An 8,056-nucleotide genomic window follows, 5' to 3' on the forward strand; every position below is an offset into this window, starting at 1 on the left:
AGGATAGACCTTATTCATTCATTTATTCAAGAATACTTACAGAGCATCAGCTACTTGCGAAGGACTCTGCCAGGCCCTGGAAGTACTGAGATGACTATGACCCAGTCCTTAACCTGCAGGGACTTAAAATTTTACTGGGGAAGAGGGGAGCAAATTAGATTAGAGCATGGCACAGTGTGTTAAGGGCCATGGCAGAACCATGCGCAGAATATTCTTAGAGCAAAAAGGAGCGATAGCCTGTGAAGATTTAAAACAAAAAATCAAACCTTGAATATCTGTGACATTTTTTGACAGTGGCATACCCACGCTGTTGGAGAGAGGCACTACTCTTGGGACCAGTTGCACTTACAGAGGTGAATTTGAGAAATGACACAATATTGAAGGAAACGCAAATGCACAAATGTGTTCATTAGTGATACAAACCGACCTTCAAGAATCTGAAATTGGAGAAGTTGTTTGGTGTCAGATGACGTTCAGAACTGATAAAAGAAAATTTCGCTTATGTAGTAGGTTCGTATTTGAGAATGTCTTCCAATAGTTTAATTGGAAGTGCTAATTTTTATTAGGCAATGAAAGGAAATTGAATTCCTTTGCACTAAGAAATTGGTAATGTTAAATCTAGAATAATTGACGGTGGTAATTGCCAATTTCATGCATGTCTCACACTGAAGTCCTATTACATGATGTGTTCATCAGATCAGTTTAGAAATAATAAAGCCCAGGTAGCCACAGTTGGAGTGGAGACAGGAGATATTGAAAATGGAGCCTGACAGAGGTAAGGGGAGGCACTCAGATGAAGTTCTTTTTTTTTAAGATTTTATTAATTTGTCAGAGAGAGAGTGCGTGCAAGCAGGGGAAGCAGCAGGCAAAGTGAGAAGCAGACTCTCCACTGACCAAGAAGCCTGATGTGGGGCTAGAGTCCAGGACTCTGGGATCATGACCTGAACTGAAGACAGACACTTAATTGACTGAGCCCCCCAACTCAGGCACGCCAGATAAGGTTCTTTAAACACAAATCTGTAAAATTGGGTTTGGTATCTTAGAAAAGCTGATATTTTCTTGATGTTTCCAGGATTGCTTCTTGCATCTTGGATCTATTCAGAAATGAACAAATGTGAAACATTTCCAGAAATTCTGTTTCTGGTGCTGGCTAGGTGCTCAAACACCTTGAGTTTTATGTGATACCTTAATGCGTACGTGGTTCTTAAATATTTCTAGATGACTTTAGCAGTATGCAATGCCAAGAAATAAGACCTAAAGGACTTACTTGAAATTAAATCTCTCAGTGGTATGATATATAATATATAAATATATATATAACATCTATAATAACATATATTATATAAATTATGTTACATAAATAATATATACATATTTTTAAAAGTTTCATTTACAATAGATACTATGTGTTATGCACACACATGGTGCTAACAGCTATGCACAGACTATCCCATTTAATCCTCACAACCCCATGAAAAATGCACTATTTCTACCTATGTTTCTGCTGAAGCAGAGGAGGCTCAGGGAGGTTTTGACAACTGGCAATGGACAGAAGTGGGATTCAGTGTTCAGGGCTGTGAAGCTGGGGTTCAAGCACTCCCTTAGACTGCATGTCTAAAGACTGAGGTTTTCTTAGTAAATTAGTGTTCATGTAACTTGTTTGACAGTAGTTTAAGTCTCATTTTTGTTTGGCAGCACCCTGTATGAACAATACATTGTTCGTAAAGGAAAGAAAAATCTTTTCTTCAGATTCTGTCTTTTAAAAAAAATTCCTCTAATCACTGGCAGCATTTAGTCACTAGATACGTTAAAGAAGGTTAGTCTGTCATTCTATCTGTGAGGAGTCTCTATGGCTGAAGGGAGAGTAAATTTCGATAGTTTACTAGTTCTTTGACCTTGCGGAGTTTGAGTAACTTTTACATCTTAGTTTTCCTAGCTGTTCAATGGTTAAGTATGGTATCTAGGATTCAGGCATACTGTGAGGATAAAATGACAATAACAATAAGGACACTATTACTTTTTTTTTTTTTTTTTTTTTAAGCATCTCCTCTGTGCCAAGTACTCTAACAAGGCACTGATTCACATGATCACATTTAATCTCTAACCCAAAGAGGTACCCGTGAGGTAATTGAACTGTAAGATTTTAAAAATTTGCCCCTAGTCACATAAATATGAAGTAGAGAAGGTGAGAGTCAGATCAAGCCTATCTTTTCCTACAGCTTGTGCTTGTCTTAGACGCTGTGTCCTTTTCACATCAGACTTCCTTTCTAGACTATGGAACCTTCTAGAAATATTGGACTCTATTATTTGTAACCAATTTGGACAATAAGATCATTTAATTATACCTTAATTATTTGAAGACATGTACTTTAATGAATGTTAGAGAGTTCACGATTAACAAGACCATGAAACTAACCATCCTGATTTTGAGAGCAATAAATGGAATGTAAATGACTAGTATTATTGTTAGTTATTGTTAGTTGATTCCTATAGCCAAATAAATTACTGGGGCTTGTATGCTCAGAAGGGGGTATTCAGCCCAGTTGTATCTTCCAACCTGGTTTTGCCATCCCTTCTCTCGTCCCTAACAGAGAGAAGAAAAAATACAGAACCGGTTTATGTCCGTAGTTATTTGTACAGATCTGTGAGATGTCTTTTTGAAAAAGAAGTCATCTTTGGATAAGATCAAATTCAGGCAAATTGAATTTTTATTTGCTTTGACATAGATTGGAATCAGTGATGTGATATTTTTTTTCCCTCCTGTGTAGAGAGGAGAAAGAAAATCATCTTGATAAATCTCCTTGACTTTCCTCAAGGTGTTCAATATCTTTCTCTTTGGAAAAAGCAACAGGGCATTTTGACACAGCTTTGACCCTCAGGTTGATAAACTTATGCTTGGAGCCTAATGTTACTGATGGGTTTTGATGGGGACGAACATTCAGTTCCTATATTCATCAGTTTATTCATTTGACAACTGATGCTATAGATAAATCTGGGAACATAACAAAGTCACTGTTCTCATAGAGTTTACATTCTAGCAGGAGAGACACAGACAATTAAAAACAACATATAGTTGTTTTTATACATGGAGAAAAAGCAGTGACTTGGAATAGGAAGCATGCAAGAGGGTATGATTTAAGAGTTTTAGGGAAGTCTTCTCTGTTCAAGGGACATTTGGCAAAGAACTGAAGAAAGCAGGAGACTGAGTCATGTGGCTGTGTAAGGGAAAATTTTTCGAGATAGTGGACATAGGCGTTGAGGTTTGAGAGTACATGGAAGGTTTGAGGAAGAGTCAGAAAGCCAGTGTGGCTGAAGTTAAGGGCTGAAGGGAGAATGGAAAGCAAGGAGGTGAGGAAAGAACCCTGGACTGATCACACATAGCCTGTGGACCACTGTGGGGATCTTGCCCTTATCTGTAGTCAGATGGGAAGATGTTGGAGGCTTTCAAGCAAAAGATACTATGATTTAACTTCAACACTGAAACAGCCACTGGTGTTGGATACAGAATAGAATGTGTGTGTGTGGAAGCAGGGGAGACAGAAGCAAAAGCTCAATGAATGGTGAACATACTGCTATAATCTGAGGGTTGGTGCTGACTTGCCCAGAGTCGTAGCAGTGGGAATAATAATCAAATTCTAGGTACAGTTTGAAGGTAGAAGCAATGGAATTTTCTGTTCTGTGTGACGGAGAGAAAAGATTCAAAGAGGATTCCAGAATTTATCTTCTGAGCAAGTGGAAGAGTGACGTGTCCATTTACACATAAAGGTAAATAGGGCAGGAGGACATTTTGTGTGGGAATTCAGAAGTTCAGCTTTGAACATATTGTGTGAAGTGCGTATAAGACATTTATGTGGAAATGTTATATGGGTAGTTGAATTTATAAGTTTGGAGGATAGGGGAAAATTCCAGCTTCGGGATTAGAATTTGTGAGCTCTCTGTCTATGGATAGTTTCTAAGATCTTGAGATGAGGTTGGAGTCATTTAGGGAGTAAGTGTAGATAAAAAAGAGATTTCCAGTTGAGCCATGGAGCACTCCAACACTTGAAGATTTAGAAGACAATTAGGAGCCAGCAAAGGAGATTGAAAAATTCTCTACCTATAAAGTAGGGGAATTTTACACACACACACACGCAAACACACGTGTGCACATATTCACTCCTTTTCTGGTAAAACTGGGTTAAGAATTAGGAGGTATCAGTCTACTAGAGAGGATGATGCCAAGTTTTTTGTGATGTGCTAACCAAGAAACCCAAGGACAAAGAGGCTCTGATAGGAGAATAGCCTTTCTGCCCAATCTTGCTCAGACCAACAAATGCCTTTAGAATTTGGGGTGAATTTGAAGTAAAGATACGAAGCATGATAATGGGGAAGAGAGGGCAACCTGGTCGCAAAAGGAAATAAAACTGTTGAAGTCTCCTTGTGACTATTAATACCAGGTTTTTGAAAAAAAGTTAGTAACTATAAATGAATAAAGAGAATAAAATGCATCCATAATACACACTAAGAGAACTTCTAACATTTTGATATAGTTTTCTCTAGTTTTTTTTTGTACACACATATGTATAAAAACTAGGATTATATTTTATATACATTATTACAGTCTTTTAAAATTTGATATAATAGCAAGACTATTTTTGGAAGATTCGTTTGTTACCATCTTTTGAGAAGAGGAAAAAGCTGATCGAAGAGTAGATTGTGTTAGCTTGAGAAATGTCTGGTCCAATATCAGCCACTAAAGTAGAATGATGTGTGTGTGTGTGTGTGTGTGTGTGTGTGTGTATGAGAGAGACAGAGAATAAGGGTGATTGTGGACTTGGTAAATTGTGTCTTGGTGACTGATACGTTGGCTGTGTTCCTCGTGGGGACTGAGAAAACAAGGCTGACTAAAGCTTTGCTTATTTTTTTTTTTTTTTTTTATGCCAGGGTGATTCTGGACTTGTTTTTTGGATAGCTGGAGAATTGCTGGTTTTTCACTACTAGATGATAGCACAAACTGAAAGGGAAAAGTATGTGTAAGTGCTTTGGTTGATATCTACCAATATAAAGAAGTCATGAAATTAGTTTGTGATACCAGGTAGGTTGTTTTGACTAAATTACTTAGTTTTGTTTTCCCCACATCTTACAAAGAAAATAAATTCCATATTCCCCCTGTATTTTTCATATTGTGGGGTCCAGTCTAGACATATATACCTTGAAGATTTAATGTACAAATTTTTCCATAAATCTGTGAAAATTGTGAAAAGTTATTTTAGTTTATCAGTAAAGTGTTATGAGCATGATGATAGCAAAATAATTTCTCCTGTTGACAACTTTATGGCACAGACTGATTCTAACATAAATGGTGAGATTAGATTCAGAAGATATTGGCAAGACAAGAGCCGTGAAAATCTCTTTCAAATCAATATAATTAATGAAAACAGTAGAAATAATATTCAGCTGTAAACTTCTCACAGCAGCATGTAAAGTGTGTGTGTGTATTTCTGTTTGTGTATCACAAGCTCTCGTTATATATGGGTTCTGGACTGGTGAGCACAATTGGCTAGAGGATGGGACTTTACAAGGTCAAGGTCACACGTTGCACTGGCCACATAGAGGCAGAAAACTATGTCACAGTCATCAGTTGCATCAGAAATTTTATACAGTCGTTTCATGGACATGTACTCTTGGTCACATAAACAACTAGACAGGAGAGTTGGTCTGGTTCCATAATATTAATCATACTATTAGAAAAAATGTGACATACAACTTTAAGCGTAGATGCCATACCCTACAGGGCAATGATTTCACTTTGTGAATGGCAGTATATATACAGACGCTCACAAGTGTGCAAACTCAACTGCATTAGACAAGAGAAAAAGCCCTACTTAGCTTTAACTCCAATATTTAGCGAAAACAAGCATAACATAACTGTCTCTCACTTTTTTCCTGGTTAATACTGCATTAATATCAAAGTTTTAGAAGAATATTACATCCTTTTATAAATATACAATTATTCAATGAATCTTTATTATTTGTTATAATCAAATCAGTGCATCAGAACCTAGGGTTTTTCAAAATCTAAAGCAACATCTTTACATTTGGGAGTTTGGGAAGTCCATCGGGGGAAATAACGCAATAGCACTGAGAAATTCACTCACTACGTTTCTGGCACTTCTCGTGAGGGTCATATGCAATGACAAATGCTGAAACTTGCACCATAGGTCAAGTTGGGGAAACATTAGTTTCTGACCATTGCATTTTTGCTTTAAAAATCTCAACTTATGATTTCCTGACATTGCCTTTTCTGATCAAGCTATACCAATCCCATAATAAAGTACAAAGCAGTGTAAGTTCCTCTGCAAATCCACTCGTTAGCTGCACGACTTTGGAACCCAACTGCCCTCTCATCTTTCAAGGAGAATTGTGCTTTTATGGTATTCATTAAAAAAAGGAGAAGCAAAGAAAAAGGTACAACGTCAAGTCCATAACCTCTAACGAATCACTATTTCTATCTGCAGCCTGGCCATAGTCTAATCTAAAAGCAGGAGCAGGAACAGAGAGAAAGCCCCTTCTTTTAATCTAAAACTCCTGCTCTGCTTTAACAAAACCGTTAATACAAACAGTGTGGATCAGCCTTTCAATATGCAAAATGGACGAAGGTACCCAATTTTCTTTGATAATAAATGAAATCTGAAGTACTTCTTTATCAGGGAAATTCGTTGTAATCTTTCAATTTCCCCCTTTAAAAATTAGACTCTGGCTATCAAAGCGCGTTGACCATGAGAATAAAATATTTATCTAACAGGTTTCAAGTCTTAACGACCACTTCCTCTTCTTAAATTTTCTTAGACCTTTATGCTTCCCACCTACAAAGTCTTCACCCAACCCCACCAACAGCCCAGCTGGCACCACAGATAAGAAGCAAACTGTTTTTTCCGTGACCTCTAAGCATTCTACTCCAAGGGAAAAGCAACGTGGAATGCACACTCAGCAGGCTACGAGCCTGGAGCCAGTTTGTCCTCGAGGCATTTCTGCCATAAAATATAATACTATCCACTGTGTTTTGCTTTAAGCTGATCTGTCCCCCACTCCCCTCTCTCCCCTTCCTGCTCTCACTCCGCACCTGCCTGCAATTCACAACCCACAAGGCACACAGCAAACAAAAGCCCGAAACAGCAACAGATTCCTTTGTTTTACATGCAAATCCTACCTCCGGTAGTTGTCACATCTTCCTCAAAAGCCACGCTTAATTTTTAATGACAGCGATCCAGTGCAGTCCTCCAAGTAGCCACCGGTAATCATCATTGCCTCGCGTGCCTAAAGCCTTTCTGGACCATTAATGTCACAACCCTTGCTAACTCATAGCTTTAATACTCTCTGCTCAAAATGTCTGAAAGAGTTTGGGAGGACAATAGGAGTGACAGGCACGCTAGACAGCCATGCTTGAAATTAGTTATCAGAAGCTCCGTTAAAGCTGCTTCATACTGTTTTTAAAGCGTGCAGGAGGTAGAATTTATTAGCCTATGATAGGCATGCTGTTTCTGTTTTTATTAAATACTGTAATAGGCTGTCTGTTAGCAATGCTGTGATAGGTCCAACATCACTTCCCACTGCTTTCGAATTCTCATATTAAAAAGGGAGAGAGGGCTCAGACTTCCTTAGGAGACAGAGGCGGACACCACCCTGCCTACTGGATCGGATTTCCAGATCCTCTACAACTACAGGAGGAAGAATTCCTTGTGCAAATGGTATTTTTCCGTGGAAACTGAAGTTGGGAATAAACACTTTAGGGCTCCCCAGACAATTCTTCCCAGCAAGGGACTCCTGCTCTCCCCAGTTACAAAAATGAGTGTTCTCTGGAGTTAGACAAGAGAATCAATCCCGGTAAGAAAACGTTCCTTATGATTACTGAGGTAGGATTCAGAGTATGCCTGTATGCAAAATCTCAAATGATGTATCAAATGGGCTGAGTGGATTAATGGACACATTCATTATTTCATGCTTATAGAGCTTTGTGGTCCACTTTGTAGCAATCGTGTGTGCCCTGCTGACAAAGTGCAAAGAACTAAAGGTGGGT

The 8,056-nt window shown here is 38.3% G+C and overlaps 1 protein-coding gene across 1 annotated transcript in view; it reads right to left on the reverse strand.

Annotated features, from left to right (window-relative positions):
* The window catches only part of KCNMB2 (potassium calcium-activated channel subfamily M regulatory beta subunit 2), a 233,399-nt gene extending 225,747 nt beyond the window's left edge, over positions 1–7,652 (reverse strand). The window contains exon 1 of the mRNA XM_032340410.1: positions 7,190–7,652. The gene's annotated coding sequence lies outside the window, so the exon portion shown is untranslated. The remainder of the gene's footprint in view (positions 1–7,189) is intronic.
* Positions 7,653–8,056: the final 404 nt, after the last annotated feature.

The sequence above is a fragment of the Mustela erminea genome, chromosome 1, assembly GCF_009829155.1.
Source record: "Mustela erminea isolate mMusErm1 chromosome 1, mMusErm1.Pri, whole genome shotgun sequence".
Classification (NCBI taxonomy): Eukaryota; Metazoa; Chordata; class Mammalia; order Carnivora; family Mustelidae; genus Mustela; species Mustela erminea.